At 44.6% G+C, this 17,747-nt stretch overlaps 1 protein-coding gene across 1 annotated transcript in view; it reads right to left on the bottom strand.

Moving 5' to 3' along the window:
• LOC144790684 (uncharacterized) overlaps window positions 1–17,747 on the bottom strand; it is a 308,552-nt gene that overhangs the window by 41,418 nt on the left and 249,387 nt on the right. The gene's annotated exons all lie outside the window — the stretch shown is intronic.

The raw sequence follows: 17,747 nt of genomic DNA, 5'->3' as shown, positions 1-17,747 counted from the left end.
CGGGTGGCCAGGAGAACCTGTTTTGGCTCCTTCCAGCGAGGCTCCAGCGGACTTGAACGATCAAAGTTCCTTACAAGAACCAAACTTCCGGGAACGATTTCATGCGGTGCCACCTCGGTATTGTCTGGAAATGCGGCGGCAACCTGTGAACGACAAGAGTGTAGGGCAGACATCAAGGAAGCTAGGTAATCTGTCAGCATATTACTTGAAACATCTGTAATACTTCGGGGTCTAGGTGTACCCCACATATTAGGGGGGCGGCCGAATACGACCTCATAAGGGGACAGACCTGATCTGGAATGTGCGACCATGCGCATATAAAACAGAGCGACTGGCAGAGCTACTAGCCAGTCCACACCTTTCTCTTTACAGACTTTGGCAATGCGGATTTTCAGGGTCTGGTTATGTCTCTCTACTAGACCAGCTGCTTCAGGATGGCGTACACAATGGAACTTCCACTGGTACCCTAACAAAAGGGAGATGTGTTTCATGAGCTCAGATGAGAATGGCTGGCCGTTATCAGAATATACGACCCTAGGGAGTCCATAACGGGGGAAGAATTCACGAACCAACTGCTTGGCAGTGGTCGCGGCTGTGTAATCTGGGACTGGATATGCTTCTGTCCACCTGGACAAAGCGCATACAACTACGAGGACATACTTGAAACCTCGACATCGCTCCATCTGAATATAATCCATCTGGAGGACTTCAAAAGGGTGGTCAGGGGGCTGGAATCCACCTTGTTCCACCGGGACACTTTTACCTGGATTAAACTGGCAACATATCATACAGGTACGGACTTTCTGCTTGGCTGCAGCTCGTAAATGCTTGTTGAACCAAATGTTCTGGATACTGTCTAACATAGCTTTTTCTCCTAAATGTGCTGGACTATGTGCGGTATTGATAATGACTTGAACCATAGAGTCGGGGAGAAACCATGTGGCTTTTCCCTTCGTTACCCATCCCTGATCTGTCTGGACCCCTCCTTGTTCGGACCATTTCTTGATTTCATCGGGAGTAGCATGTAACTGGATATCTATGACATCTTGAGTAGGGTCCTTAACTGTCATACTAGTAGTCGGATCTGGAGTATGTGTCTGTGTCGGATTAACTGGAATGTCTGGAGTCTGTGCTGTAAGCTTGGCTGTGCGATCTGCTAGATCATTACCTTGGGAAATAATATCAGTAACTTTCGTATGTGCTTTGCACTTCATGATAGCAATAGATATCGGTAAATGGATTGCATCTAACAGAGCTTGAATAAGGAGACCATGCTGAATCTTGGTTCCATGAGAAGTCATGAAACCTCTCTCCTGCCAGAGCACTCCGAAGTCGTGTACAACTCCGAATGCGTAGCGTGAATCTGTATAAACATTAACTTTCAGGTTCTTGGCGTGTATGCAGGCTTGTGTCAGAGCAACTAGCTCTGCTGCTTGAGCAGACAGGGTGTCAATACGATGTGTTTCTATAACTTCAGTGTCAGTAGTCACTGCATACGCGGCTACTAGTTCTCCTGTACTTGTTCTCATACATGAACCATCCACATAAAGTGTCAGGTCGGGATCTAGTAATGGAATATCGGTCAGATCTTGTATTGGCTTAGTCATAGTGTTAACTACTTCCACACAGTCGTGTGTGGCAGGATTCGAAATAACTGACGGTAACAGTGTAGCAGGATTTAGAACGTTGCAGCGTCTGATTTCTATGTGTGGCTGGAACAGTGTCAATTCATAACCTGTCAAACGTGCAATTGTCAAGTGCTGAGTCTGTGTTCGGTTTAAAAGAACTTCCACGGAGTGTGGAACTTGTACTGTCAAGGAATGTCCTAAAACTATGGAATCACTTTGTCTGATAGCTAGCGCTGTGGCTGCAACTGACTTGAGGCACGCAGGCAGAGCCTGGGCTACTGGATCTAACGTGCTCGAAAAATAAGCACAGGGCTTGTATTGTCCTGCTTGATCTTGTGTGAGAACAGATAATGCTGTACCATCACGTTCTGTGACAAAAAGTGTAAAAGGCTTACTGTAGTTCGGTGTAGCTAGAACAGGAGCTTGGCATAGAGCTTTCTTTAACTCATTGAAACTAAGTGTATGTTCAGATGTCCAAGGGAGGACAGTCGATACGGCTGCCTCCTGTGTCGTTAACTGTATCAGTGGCTTGGCTAGAAATGCATACTGAGGAATCCATTGTCTGCAATAAGAAGTAAGGCCAATAAAAGCATGTACCTCCTTCTGTGTCTTGGGCTGAGGAAGACTCGCTATTAACTGGATACGGTCGGGTGTCAACTGCCTACCCCACTTGGACAGTAAGTGGCCTAAGTAGATCACTTGCTGGACACAGAATTGAAGCTTCGAAGGGGACACCTTGTGCCCCATCTCGGCAAGGAAATACAAGACTGTAAGTGATGCTCGCTCGCAAGCACATTCAGAACGGGCTGTGATCAGTAGATCATCGACATACTGGAGCAGGGCAGTGTCAGTTGGCATGTGAATGTTGTCTAGTTGTCTCTTAAGTGCTTGACTATAAATACTAGGGCTTTCTGTGAAACCTTGAGGAGCCCGTGTGAATTTATAGCTCCTTCCATTTAAACAAAATCCGAAAAGAAACTGGCTGTCTGGATGAATGGGGACACTGAAAAACGCGTTCTTGAGGTCTATGACTGTGAAAAATGAGGCTTCGGAATCAATGGCCGTCAATAGGGAAGAGATATCTGGGACAACTGGGTACTGGGGAATAATACATTTATTGAGTTCTCGAAGGTCAATCACTAATCGATATACTGGGGGTGCATTTGGATCAGTACGTTTCATGACTGGAATGATCGGAGAATTACATACATTGGAGTCAGTTTCTACAACTACTCCTTGAGCCATGAGCTCGTCAATAATTTTGGATAAGGCTGCTACAGCCTCAGGTGGTAATCTGTACTGTCTGATTCGTGGTAACACTACACCTGGTTTGAGAGTCACACGATGGGGTGTGATTTGCATAAAGCCAACATCAGTTGGACCTTGCGCCCATAGATGCTGCGGAACATTGGACAATCTTGGATCAAAATCTCGTAAAACATAGTGACCCTTGAAGTCACGTAAAAACAAACGTATTCCCTCTGGGGAGCAGCAAATAACTGCACCTAATTCTTTCAGTGTCTTAATGCCTAATAGGTTTTCTGGACATGACTTAGTAAGTAACAGATCAGTAGTGTGGGACAATGGACCTACTTCTAGAGTAACTGGCTTTGAAATCTCGTTTACAATAGGCTTTCCTGAAAATCCAAGGGAAACATTTCTTGAGCCTGAGAGCGGAGCCCCTGGAACTTCGGCGTGATTAATGGTAGTCCTACTTGCCCCTGTATCAATCAGAAACTTTCTGTCTTTCCCTAGTACTTGACTATGAACATAGGGACCTTCTTGATCTACAGGAATCTCGATGAGAGGCAAGCCTACCTCCCTCTCTAGGCTGTTTCATGAGTACTGTTGATACTCTGGATACTCTGTCTGAGCATACTGGTACATCTGCTGTGTAACATGCTGTGTTGCAGCAATAGGCTGCGGTGCTGGAATTGTCTGTTGTGCATTCTGTGGCTGAGAAGTCTGTGAAACTTGTTCTTGTCTAGGCGGACGTGGTCTTTCTTTAGTCTTACCGGTAGCTATATTGTGTTTCAGAACTGCACACTCGTTTATGAAATGACCTGGCTGTTTACAATAATTGCATGTCCCTTTAACGGGAGCTGCAGGATGACTGGCTTGATTCGGACCCCTCTTCTGACTGTCTTGTGGAACAGATTGTGCAACTAGTACTTTCATTTTCGTGTCTTTCATACGCCTTCTCTCGTGTTCTTGCTCTTCTCTGATTCTATTCTGGTGATACTGGAGCATCTGTAACATCTGGGACGGGGTACTAGCTTGCCATGTACTTTCGACTTTCAAAACTCGATTCTTAACTTGTGGACTTGAATTCTCGACTAATTTAGTAACAAAAAGATGAGGGTATGACTCGCTACTCGTCTTCAAGCCACTGTTAATAATGAAACATTTTTCAAATCTAGAATAAAAATCACTAGTATCTTCGTCTTGTTTCTGTTTACAGGCTGAGATTGCATCCCAGTCTTCCTTTTTAGTGGCTAGTAATCTAGGTAAAACTTGTATTAACAGTTCTGGTAATTCTTTACATTTCTCTCCAAGACCGGTACCTGGTACTCGTATCTTATCTTCAGCTTCTAGAACTGCCCAATCGATCTTTTTCTCTCCCACCTCCCATTCTTTTTCCTTGAGTTTCTCGTATACCCCTGCGGGCAACAGGACCTTTAGCATTTTAATAATATCTGGATACGTGTATTCTCCCATACGGAGCATGTCCTTTAATTCTCGGTGGAACCCTGCTGGATCTTTGTCATGGCAGGGAATTAATTTCTTCATTTCTAAGAGTTCCATCTTTGTAATCGGGGTGTAAACAAATACTCGTTGCATTTCACCATCTGCTGTCCTGACTGGGTGTACTTCTCGTAACGGATTCTGTCTATCTATGTAAAACGGTTTACTTTCTGGAGGTGAGACATGAACAAAATGCGGGTTCAAAAACATACTATATTTGTGGCGCTGTTCTAGAATGACACTAATTAAATCGGTACCTAAACCTTTCCATCTATACTGGAGTAACTCGTTCAGGACATCATGTAACGGACCTGGATCAGAATGTTGACCCTCATACAATGTAATGAGGTGCTGGATCATATACATACCCACCAGTCGTTGCTCGGCTGGGGGCAGTTTCAGAAACATTTGTGCCACTATTTCGTCTGGAAAAGTGGTAGAATCAGTAGTCCATCGGACTGCTGATCGGGCTAGTTCTTGTTCATGCATAGTACTTAACTCACTATAACCGATTCGGGATTTCAGGATGTGATCGGTAGCTTGAAATACTTGTTCTAGAGAACCTTGTTCCGGTGCTGGATGATGAAAGACTGACTTGTGTTCCAGGCGTAAACGGCAGTCTGGAAATCTAGATTTTCCTACATACGCTATTCTGGCGGGATTCTCGTCCTCTACCTCCTCTGCAAAAGAGTCATTCTCTTTCTCGCTTACTTGTGCTGTCTTACGTTGTTCGTGTAACCTTATTATTTCCTTACGGATTTTCTTGTACATACTCTCTATACTACTGATGGTTCTGTGCTTACCCTCGGCTATATTATCACTCCACCTTGGCAGGATTCTCATTTCGGCCGGATCTTTGGACGGGTAATCTTGTTCCCTTATTAAACAATTAATCAGAAACTTTAATATCATGAGCTGGATCTCAGCTTTCCTTTGAGACATGGCTTCGCCAATACTTTCTGGATCATCCCCTGTACGGATGAAACGATATATTCTGTCTAGATCTTCTTTCATATCCGGTAGGGTGTCCAAATACCCGGTCACCCGTCTTACACGTATGGAATATATAACCGTACTATCATCACCTGTGACTGGATCATAGCGGCATTCAGTGAGAGCTCGTCGGATATCTGCAATGGACTTATATTTGGGCGTACGCTGTAACGCACGTTCATGTAACTCGACCAACGTTACACGTTGGTGTGGTGGCGGGGTACCAGGAGGACCTCCTCCTGCGGCCCCTAAACTGGAATCGTCGACTGATACTCTTCGTGCTGGCGCGGCGGGAAATTGTAATGTAGGCTGGACCGGGGGTACCGTAGCAGGTACTGCAAAAGGTGCCCCGGTGTCTGGAGGAGCAGGATTTACATTATTTACAGGAGCTGGCGGAACAGGATTTGCATATTCTGGGACTGTGTCGTCCAAATAGGACGAGATAAAAATATCAGCTGCGGTCGGTTTGTGACGTAGCTTGGTCGGAACTAATGGTGGCGGAAAATTACTGGATGCCTCCGGGGTCGCTTTTGGCAAGCCCTCGGCAAGAAGAGGATACATACCCTTAATGAGGGCATTCCTCTGTCTGTCTGACTGTTCGGTTTTAACTCGTTCACCTATCTCGATTAATTCCCTTTCTTGTGCTCTTTCTAAGGATTCTCTACTTAATTCTGACTTTCTCATTTCTTTTTCTGTTCTTTTATGAGATTCTTTGCGCCATAACTCGATGGCATCTTTCTGTGACTGTCTGGCTTTCTTTTTCCATAATGCTTCTTCTACTCGCATGATGCACTCGGCATCCCACGTACCTGATACGGGCCATCTATACTTTTCTTCTAACTCTTTGGTGTACTCTACCCATAAATCTAGATACATTATGGCACTTATACCATGTTTCTGATACATAAAATGACCTGGACAGTCCCTAGGCGGGACAGGAACTGCTTCTTCTAACAGACCTTTTCTAGTTCTTAACTGACATAGTTTGGAAAACAACGGCATGACTGGACTGTAGTCTAGACACAATACAATACACAATGAACACGATAATTACACCACTTTCATACCACGACATTAAAATACATGAATGAACATTTAAAATAACAGTTCGAACAGAATACTACCTGGAATACTGAAAACAGAATACATGAATTTTCTCGAGAACAGAACTGACTAGAACAGAAACTAGATGCACTGCTGAAACAGTACGAAACCTACCGGTCTCATAAAGAGACACGTCAGGACCCGCATCCACCGGAGTGGACACTTCGTGTTGGGTCTGTGTACCACCAAACCCACGGACCAGAGTCAATTAGATTGACCCTGTCTAGATACTACCCCAGCAACGGTACTCACCGGGCAGCAAGAACGGAAGGCCTCGGACTGGACTGGACTGCTTCGACGCCGGGCGGACGAACTTCGGACTTCTGTTACGGGTGGGCCTCCGGATACCTCGGACCTTGGACTCTCGGCTTGGGCTCTGGTCGGGACTCGCCGCGTTCCTCCACCGCCTCGTCTGGATGCTGGACCGCAACCTCCGTCTCCTCCGTGGGCCTGAGGGATACTTGAAGCAGAAATATCTGCACGTGCACGGTATGGTTCCGTCACGGCTGCAGAGGATCAGGGGGCATACGTGGCTTCACCGGCGCGTGGGGAAAGGGCAAGTCCCTGTTCGGGCGCCATTATGTGGTATATAAATAAATAATACCGGATCTATTTTTGACTGGATATAGTAATAACAGATAGCTCAATAAATAAGAGTCAAGATTCGAGGTAGTAGGAGTTTGCAGGTTTAATACAGCATAAAGGACAGGAACAGGACAACCTGCACAGGAATAGGATGGCAGCGCTGCCGGGGGCAGGATCGGAATCGGCGATCGGCGTAAGGGATAACATTTAATAACAGTGCACAAGCATATATACTAAAACAGTTGCATTACAATACATACGATAGGCGGAGTAGTGGGTGTGGTCAATAGCAGTCGCGAAAGATAAGGGTGAAAGTGGGTGTAACAGGAGGCGTATACATAGACATGTGATGTAAACGTAACAGAATATGTCACAAATGGGGCGGAAACATGGAGGGGGCTACCTAAGGAGCCGGGACCTCTAACCTAATGGTGCGCGCAAACTGACAATGACGTGTTACTAGGAGAAGCTGGGGGCTATGACTTCTGCGCTAGGAGCAGAGACTGAAGTCTGGAGAGTCAGGGCGACATGTACCTAAACACTATCTAGTATCTGATGTTTAGAGAACATGTTGATAGAATCCAAAAGTTATCGGGGTAAAGGCTAACAGACTCTAAGACTGGTGCATGCATTATTCTACATGTAGTGCGTGTTGAAGAATATTAAATGACCATTAATACAGTATTTCTCTTACATGGAGACGTAAAGGCTAGACGATGACGGAAACTATTGATGCGATTCAGTAGCTTAGGAATGCAGAGAAGGAGGGCTGGACTGATAACTAGAATCATAACATACTCTTGGCAGACTAGCAGGCCGAGCCAGGCTGAGCCGGGCACTGTGAGGCAGGAAGTAAGTGAAGGGTCAGGAATACAGGTGGGGGCTGTATCGCTCCTCAGCGAGGGCTCAGGAGACAGGAGCTGAATCTGGTGTCCGGGCCCTTTTGAGGCCTAGAAACGGGGACTTCACAATGAAATAACGTGCACACTGAGAAACGTGGCAACGTAACTTTACATAGGCCTGATATTTGTAGTATTCACGAGAACTGGAAACTGGCATACTAGAGATAGACACAACTGTAATTGCGTCTTTAATCGATCATGGGGAATACATATGCATATTAATCATGCACACATAACATAAGATGGGGAACACGTAGGGACACAGAACATGGCAAAATTTACTTTTCCACACTATGTTCATTGCAGTATCTGGAATAGTTTGGAAATGTTTGCTTAGCTCATTCCAAAAGTCTGGCTCGTCCTTGTTAGGGCATAGATGTTAATGACATAGAATTCTTTATTGTTCTTGGACATTTTTGATGATACCCACCTCCCCTTAGTGTCAGACGTACTAGACAGTATATCAATATTGGATCTCCTTGCCACTAAAGTCAGGTCCCCATTTTTCTTACCTAAGGCTTCAGATCCTGCAACCTCGCCGTACGCTTTACTTCCGAGTTGAATTGTTTCGAATCAATATTAGTCTCTTGAAGGAGAATAATATCTCCCTTTTGTTTTTGGATATAGTCTAGTATCTTTTTCCCCTTAATAGGGTGGTTAATGCCTTTTACATTCAATGATAATACCTTAAAACTGTTACGTACCAAAGGACCTGTTGAGGGTAACGTTCTCATAGTAGGGTTGTCAGCTTAATCATGAGGTCCCGGTCATATGCGATGACATTAATAGGATAATAGAGGCACCTGTTTATGACCAAGTACATCAGCATTTGTATGAACTTCTTAGAATCGGTCTTTATATTTATGTCTATACACTTTTTATGGGTTTTCGTACCAGACCCACTCCGTGAAGCTATAATTAAGAAGAGAGAGTACAGACACTTGAGTAGAGGAAGCAGTGGTATGCATAGTGGACAGAATAACAAACCGAAAAGTAAGAAAAGAAAAATAAGTTCAAAAACCCCATCCCTACCCACCCCAATTCCAAAACCTCCCATCCCACCCTGAAAGTGTACAACAGGCATGGTGATGAGGGGAGATGGCTCAACTCCCCAGGTAGTCGCTAGGAGCATCTTAAACGCATGGAACCAGTGACCGAACAGAGCACGAGATACAACACTGCTTATCAAAACTGAGTAAGTGATGTTTGGATGAAGCTGAAACATACATGAGGAGAAGCATATGGGTGCAGAGTTGCAAAATACTTAGCCAATGCACTCATGCAAACATACTGAATACATATGAGAACATACTTAATTGAACAGTATTGTAACCTGGATTATTGGTCTGGATGCTTGCCTTCGTGGGCCCAGTGTAGAGCCCAGGGCCTAGGAGCCCAAAATATCACATGGCAGGTGTAGTGTTCACACTATTTATTTATTTTATTTATGAAGTTTATAGAGCGCACAGCTACCTCCGACGGAGGTGTCCCGGCGCTAAAATTACATGATTATCCCCATAAAGAGAAACCAGAATCATATCACAAAGAGGGACTGAGAAAGCGATAATTTGATTTGATCGAGCCCGATCCTATCGCTTAGTGAACAGCCAGGTCTTAAGTTTGCTGCGGAAGATTGGCTCAGATTCACAAAACCTGAGGTCAAGGGGAAGACTGTTCCAGAGCTTGGCGGCAGTGACGGTGAAAGATCTGCCGCCAGTCCGGGAAAGCTTGAATCTGGGAACCGTCAGCAGACGCAGATTATTGGATCTAAGATGTCTAGCTGAGACAGAAATTTTGAGACGCTTTCTCAGGTATAACGGGCCAATTCCATGTATAGCCCGAAATGTCAGGATCAGAATTTTAAAATCAATGCGTCGTGGAATGGGGAGCCAGTGAAGCTCTTCACGGTAGGCTCTGACTGAAGTACGGGCAGGGATGTTACCGATAAGCCGGGCCGCCGCATTTTGGACTATTTGCAGGCGATCAATAAGGTAGAGGGGGACACCTGCATATAGACTGTTGGCATAGTCTAAATGGGTGGTGATAAGAGCCTGAACCACAGTTTTACGTGAAGATTGAGGGAGGAAGGGGAAGATTTTCCTGATCATACGTAATTTGGAGAAGCAGGACCCTACTACTTTATAGACTTGAGCTCTTCCAGACAAAGAGTTGTCGAAAGTGAAGCCAAGGTTGCGTGCTGCCTGCACAGGAGTAGGAGGGGGATTCAGGAGACTAGATTATTCTAACTAACTACGAGTAGCATGACATAACATAAGGATGATTCCTTAGCTACTCACTAGTTTGAGTGAAGTGACAGAAAATTTTAACTCTAAACGTACTGACTATGTAAACCTCTAGAGGTGAGGGAATCAATAGACCTTCAGATACAGAAAAGCAAGGTGTCTAAGAGCCTGCGTTGGAGTAGCTCGGTTTCGCTGTGTCCATGACACGGTCATCTGGGCCATCAAGGAATTTCGTAAGAAGTTGGGGGTCTGTGAAGTGAGGAGACCCCTGTATCATCACCCGGAATCTAGCTGGACCTGCAAAGCCAAATTGGTTATTCAAAAAGCGCAGTCTAGGGTGGAGTGCCAGAAATCCCTTTTTCTAATGTCCACCGTTTCTTTGCTGTAGTCTTGAGAGATATAGATTCTGTTTTTCCACAGAATATGGTTGTTCTTGCGCATAAAGGTCAGGATCTGTTCCACGTGCTGATAGCGAAGAGGTTTGCAAATAATAGGCCTTGGTGCTTTCTGGTGTGATGTAGTTCTGGGTCGGGACTAGGCCTGGGTGGTAAATTCTGTTCCGCTCGTGGAATTTGGGTAATTTTGCGTTCCGGAGAACGCGAAACTGCCCAACATTCTGCGACTTCGCGAAATTCTTCGCTTGTTGTCGTTCTGAAAATGCATGTTTGCAAGATATTCCTCCCGCCCCCCCCCCCCCCGAGCAAGCAAACCGCAATTGCGAATAGGAAATAAGCATCGCGAACAAGCAATTCCACGTGTTCACGGAATTTCTGCGTGTTTGTGGAGATTTTTACCATTTCGCGGAGATTTGCGTAACGCGATTACGCAAATTCCACCCACCCTAGTCGGGACCCTATGGGCCCTATCGAATTCCAGGGGTTTGTTAAAGGATAGATTAGTTGCCTGCACGAACCATGTTTCCAAGAAGGAGCTGCACAACCCAGAGGAATCCTCCTCCCCCTCCCCCTCCGGAATTCCAAAAATCCTTAGGTTTCCTCTTCTATTTCTATCTTCCAACTCCGACAGCCGTTTTGTTAGAGAGTCAGTTGTGATCGTCAGGTTTTTGAGGGATTTACCAACTTTGATTTCTGCATCCTCAAGCTGACCGATTCTGCTTTCTGATTCAGCTAATCTTGCATTGGTATCTCTGATGTCCTGTCTAATTGCAGAGGTTTCTTCCTTCGTTGACTTTGCAAGGTCGTGGACCTCAGCCAATTTACTTAATATAGTGCCCATTGTTACATTGATGTTCCGTCTGGCTTTAGTGGGAGAATCAGGATTTGGCGGTTCTGCTTACAGTCTCTTAAGGTTTTTGGCCTCTTTTTCACCCATGATTGCGGCGATAGGATGATTGTAGTACTTATGTGGCTTGTAGATTGTAGGTATTTTTAGCTGCGAATAGTACGTTGTATGCCGGTTGGATGCCGTTTGTGAATGGACTACAGGCTGATCGTAAACTGATTGCAAGTTATAGGTCGTCCGTTAGCCACAGATCGTCGGTTGTCCGCTGAAAGTTGTAGCCTGTAGGCAGATGGTTATTATATTGAGTTGTAGCCTGTAGGCAGACGATGTTGTTAAGATCTCATGCAGCAGTGGCCATCTTAAGATCAGGCAAAACTGAGGCCAGAATGATGTAGATCTATGGTAGCAGCCATTTTGAAGTCAGGCGTCAGAAGAGCAGGTACAAAGTATTATACAGGATCCTGCAAAACCCACATAAGTGTCAACTGGCTGGAGACGGTTATTTATTTCCCCTGAAAAGCTGACTATTTTCCCTTCAACTGCACAGGACGCCTCTTTCCCTTGGCCTCAATATCAAGTGTAGACTGAATAACCACCTTTCCTGCCCTATTTCTGTTGCTTTAATACTGCTTTCGGCATCGATTCTGCAGCTGGTGCGCTAGATAGGCAAACCGCTCGACATTCATGTGTGTTTTAACGATTTTTTGGCCATTGCTAGTATAAAACATTAACCTTGCTTGTTTCGGCTGGTTAGCAGCTACTCAGCGCCATTCGCCGCCATTTTAAGTGAGCACTTGGCAGTCCTGGTGGCTTGCAAGCATTGATTAAATGTCTAGGTGTTGCTGCCAGATCGCTGTGAAGCTTGTTATAGCCACCGTACACCAAGTAGGACAATTAATGGCTCATGCTAGTGTGGCTTCATGACGTAGGGTCTTGAAATTAGCGATTTACTTTGCCAGTAGCAGGAATGCCCGCCATTTCGTGCGCGAGCGCGTGCAGCCTTACTGGGAGACAGTAAAGAACAACTGCCGATGTTGGAGCTGGCGTCACCCTCCTTCTGCCGCTGCTAGTCATGTTCACGCAGCACACAAATCTAGGTCCAATCGCTTCAATCGCTGCAATTACAGCCGCGGGACCACCAGAAAGCTGACCACGTTGTCGGGTGCGTCTGGGCTCCGGTCTCAGTATCAAGGCAGACGCGGCCAGGCAAGAGGCCGGGATGTGCAATGCAGCATAGCACTCGTCAGGACTCCTAGGCCAGCTCGTTGAATTCATGCCACCTTTTCCCCATCAGAGGCGTTATCAGTTCCCACGGATTGCAGTTAAAAATGCAGGATTCAGCGACACCAAGGGAGGAGGTGAAGACTCACGCCGCCATCTTTGCCAGCGTCCAAACCACGCACCTATATATTTGCAAGGCGTTACCAGGCAGGAAAAATAATCAATGCACCCAGCGCAAGGAGAAAATTACTTATGCCTCCCGGTCATTGTTTTGCAGAAATAACCCCAAAATTTTGCAAAACAAAATATGGCAACAGGTCGGCATTCAACAGTAATACTACTTTCAAAATGATCTATTCTAACAAAGGACATGCCAGCTACATATGGAAAGCAGCCTTCCCCGAGGATGGCTTCTGCAGGGGCGTAGCTTGGTTAGTAAGAAGGGTATGGGGGGGCAGCTTCAGATTTTCCAACAATCACGCTGGCAAATGTCAAAATAAAATATATGACAAGCAGGGCGCATGAGAGGGGCTTAAGTGGCAGCAGAAAGGCAGAGGAATGTGGATTGACAGGGGTACTAAGTGAGAGAAAGCATATTTTGTGAAATAACCACTATTTTGGAAGCCATCTTGGAAGCCTTTCTAAATGGAGAGAGTGTGCGTTTGTGTGTGCGTGTAAAAATTCCTAGTGAAATCTGACACTACACTGTACCAGACTGAAAGCACCTGTACCCGACTGAAAGCACCTGTAACCGACTATCATAAAGTACATTTATTAGGGGGGTGTAACACCTCAAACACCCTCCCCCCCCCCAAAGCTGTGCCCGCATTCTTCTGCCACCCTGGTAAGCCACCCACCAAGCTCTAAATGAGCTTCCTAAGTGCAAGCACAACTAGGAGTAAAGACCAATTATTAGAGCAACAATCCAACAATTTCTCCAAACACACAGAATTTTGAAGCGGAGGTCGCAGTTTCAGAAGTCTTATTCCAACGCCTTTATGGGTGCCCATGTGCCAACATGTGTTTCGTCTATAGCTGTTTCAGTTACAGCAGACTTCATCAGGGCAATACATCTAAAACAAACATTTCACTTGATCTGGAGGAGTAACCTTCAGTGTTTGAATAGTCACCGGGTCATCCAACCATTGTAATTCAACCAAACTGTTTCGTTGAGGTTATAGACAGATTACATACTCCCAATAGGTAGTATTTAAAATAATCAAAGTGCAGTTGGAAGTCTAGTGTATCCAGACCTCACCATACCCAACATCATGTGGGACTTAAAGGTGTGCAGTGCTAAATAGTTATTATAAGTCATGAGCGGTGGGAAAATAAGCAGACTTGTACTCACTCCGTTAAAGTAAATTACTATTCAGGTCCAAAGTGTCAAATGATGTTAATTCTTACAGATTTCTTATTACACATCTATTAGTATGTTTCATACCCATGGCTTTGCTATAGTAAATAGTGATACACAGGGTCTGAGGGCCAACTCATTACCTTGGTCTTTCATTCAATATCTCAAATCCAAAAGTTGAGAAATCTAAAAATAAAGTAAAATTCTCATCACAATTCATAGGGCTACCAACAATACAAAAGTGTTCACAAATGACTCACAAGGTCCATTATACCAGAAAGATATAATCAAATACACTATTCAAGTTCTCTATTGTGCATATTTTTATTATAATGCACTAGCATATCTCAAAGAATATGCCTATTAAATGGCCGAACGTGTAGCTAACATGGGGTTAATTCTTAAGCAAACCGTTGCCTCCACAGCTTAAAGTCCCCACTAACGTCCACATTACTCTGTCACCTTGACGTTAGAAAAACCATTGTTGTATGGTAGACTTTGCATTTAAAGTCATTACATTTATGTTGGTTACACCCAATTTACACTTTCAATAATAGCGAAACAAGCAACCAAAAAAGGGCATGCCACTCTGGTTGTCAGAGGACAGCTATACGCAATCGATAACAGTAAAACCAGTAACCAAAAAGCGCATGCCACTCTGGTCATCAGGAAAAAGCTACAGGTTATTCTGTTTGTATCTGCTCGTAATAGCATAATCCTGCACCCATGCTACTCAGATTCTGCAAAGAAAGCGGTGTCCTTAACAAGCAAAAATCCTATAATGTTACTCACTATTTGTTCCAATTGTAATGGGTTGATAACTCAGTCGTCCGCAAAATATGCAAAGACGATTTTTGGCATGAATGATGAGCGCCATTATTCAATGTCTTAACATTGCAAAGTTATCCTGTGCCCTGGGCACCCCCCAACTTTTTGCTGAATGGTACTGGTGGTAACTGACTGACTGTCCCTGGGCTCTGCCTAACCAGGCCCAGCGCCAGTGCTATGCTGCAAGAGACACATTAGAATATAGTTGAAACACCTACATACACTAGGGTACACAATGGTATGGTGGGGTACCCCTGTGATTGGCATGATCTACCCTATAAGCCCCTAGTATATAATAGGGCAGGGGGATTGAAACTACCTAGAAGTCCCTAGTACCCTAGGGCATGGGGGTTAAGAGGCCAGCAGCTCTTTTTGCACTTGCATGTGTGCACTGCTGAAGCCGGAGGTCAGTTTAAAAGCAGCCCTGGGTGCCAGGACTGCTTTTAAAAAGTAAATTGTTTGCAAACTCGACTTTGGTGTTTGGGGCACTTAAACATTGATATCCTACAATGTTTTGGCATATTAGGAACCCCCAGGGTCTCCCATAGGTGTCCCAGGGGTGGGGGGGGGGGGTCAGATATTTATAAGGGACACCCTTATAAAATGAGTTTTGTATGCCTTGGGTTAAGTTAAATTTCACATTTCACTCACCACATTGTGGTAAAGTGCTGCCCAAATTCGACTTTAATGCTAGGAAGGAGCACTGTGGAGGGAGGATCTGAAATATTTCTACAGATTCAGAACCCCTAAAGTCTCCCCTAGTTGCACATGGGGTGGGGGTCCTGTAGAAATCAGTGAAATACTTCTAAAATATGTTTTTTTAAGCCCTGGTGCTGGAAAAATGGCCCAAGTCATTTTTCCCATTGCAAATCCAAGGCCACATAGGTTAACATGACAAGAGGTTAGTAACTAATAACTCTTGATAGGCACAGGCTAGAAGTGCCATTCAAAGACTTCCCAGAATGGTATTCATAAATCCAACAATATCATATTGTTGAATTTCTCCTAAAGTGTACATAGAAGAAGTTAGAAGACTTTCCTGTTTGTAAGTCCAAATTGAGCCTTACAGTGGTCTGTCCTGATTGGTCCGAGTTAAGTGGATTAGCCAGGCTGCCTTGAAGTTGAAATAATTCCGACAAATTGAATCATTGTTTTAGATTGTGCAAGATTCATTGCTACTTATTGATAAAGAGTGGATTACAACGCAAGTGGATGAGAAGAACAATTAATTTATTTCTAAGTCCATTTGTTTTTTATTAATTCTCATTTATTGTAACAGTACCCTTTTAAAACAAACATATATAAAGAGATATTGTTTAACAAACATAATACCCGTGTAGCTTTTCTTTTTCTCAAGTATTTTGATTACTGTGTCCAAATTAGTGGGACAAATCACAATAATAGCAGGTATTAATTTAATTTAGTTGATCAGAAACACATGACTATGCGATCAATCTCCTGCGATTTAATCTAGAATAAATTCCCTTGTTGGCATCTTTATTATATTAAACATTAGCCCAAGCTCGCAAGGGTATATTGGGTCACCCACCCCTTCTAAAATTAAACTTACTGAAGCAAGAAGTGCCCTGTTGGGAAGTTTTACTGTGCCAAGATGGGACCTCTGAAGACTGCACCATCCGAAAGTACAGCCCTGTGGATTATCTTGCTGAAAAATAAATAAAGATTGGACTCCCTGAAAAGGTACAGGTTAAAAAAGCTCACCTTGAACATAACCACCAAGGATCCTCAACCTGGAGACCAGTGGATTTGTAAGGGTTTTGTACCAGTGGATTGTGGGAACTGAAGTACTCAACTTTCAAAGACTATCTTGGAGCTTCCAGACCCTTGGAGTGAGTTTGAGACACTTTGGGACCCCTTGAGGAATGTCAGGAAAAAGTTCAAGAAGTTTGGAGAACTTTGGAGCAACTTTGAAAAAAAGCTCCATTGAGGGACCGACTCAACCTGGCCAACCAGGCCGCCTGCCTTCAACCGTGAGCCGGTCAAGCTATCCAGGTTGGTCCCGCTAAAAGCTCCATAGGTCTCACTTCCTGGGATTGACCGAGACTAGAAGAAATCTGAAGCCGGCGAACCCTCACCAGATTCGGCTACATGAAGAGCATTGAGAGACCCAGCGAGAAAAAGCTCCAGAAAAGTTTCTACGTCCGCTTGTAGAAAAGGTGTCTGGGAGCAACCGCGAACGCCAAGCCGCCTGCCTTCCATCGCGGGTTGGCCTGGATTTCTGGATTGCGCCACTGTAGCGCTAAAGACAATTTTTCTATATCCGCTCCAGGGAAGTTGACCGGGAGCTCGTCAAAAGGCAAGCCGGCGAACCCTCACCAAATCCACACTGGCTGAGAGCTTCAAGGGACCCCAGGAAGAAAGGCACCAGAAAGGCTTTTAAGTCTGAAGGTAAAAACTGTGACCGGGACCTCCTGCGAATGGTAGCCGCTCAGGGCTCCATCCCGGTCAGCCTGAAACTTTGAGCTGGTCTACCGCGACCAGATATCCCAATAAGGTGCTATATGTTTCTAAGTGCTATATCATGCTTAATCTTTGAAAATTCATATCTCCGGTTCCCTACATTGGATTTTGGTCATTTTGGTGTCATTTTAAAGTTAAAAATATATCCCAATTTCATAAATTGCTATTGGATTTTTATTATGTGTTGTGTCCTAATTATTTACTGAATTGGTGTTTTTAAATGCTTTACATACCTGTCTTTGAAGTTAAGCCTGCCTGCTCGCAGCCAAGCTACCAAGGGTTGAGCATAGGAATAATTTTCTAAGACCTATGCTGACTCCTACCATGTGTTAGTGGCCTTATTGCCAGTGGCAGACCTAAATTTGCCCCTACCAATAACCCACTTTCCAACACTTAAATAGTGCCAAAATAAACGATG

The sequence above is a fragment of the Lissotriton helveticus genome, chromosome 11 (genome assembly GCF_964261635.1).
Source record: "Lissotriton helveticus chromosome 11, aLisHel1.1, whole genome shotgun sequence".
Classification (NCBI taxonomy): domain Eukaryota; kingdom Metazoa; phylum Chordata; class Amphibia; order Caudata; family Salamandridae; genus Lissotriton; species Lissotriton helveticus.
Note: the sequence above shows the minus strand (reverse complement) of the source record. Positions and strands in the feature narration are given on the sequence as shown.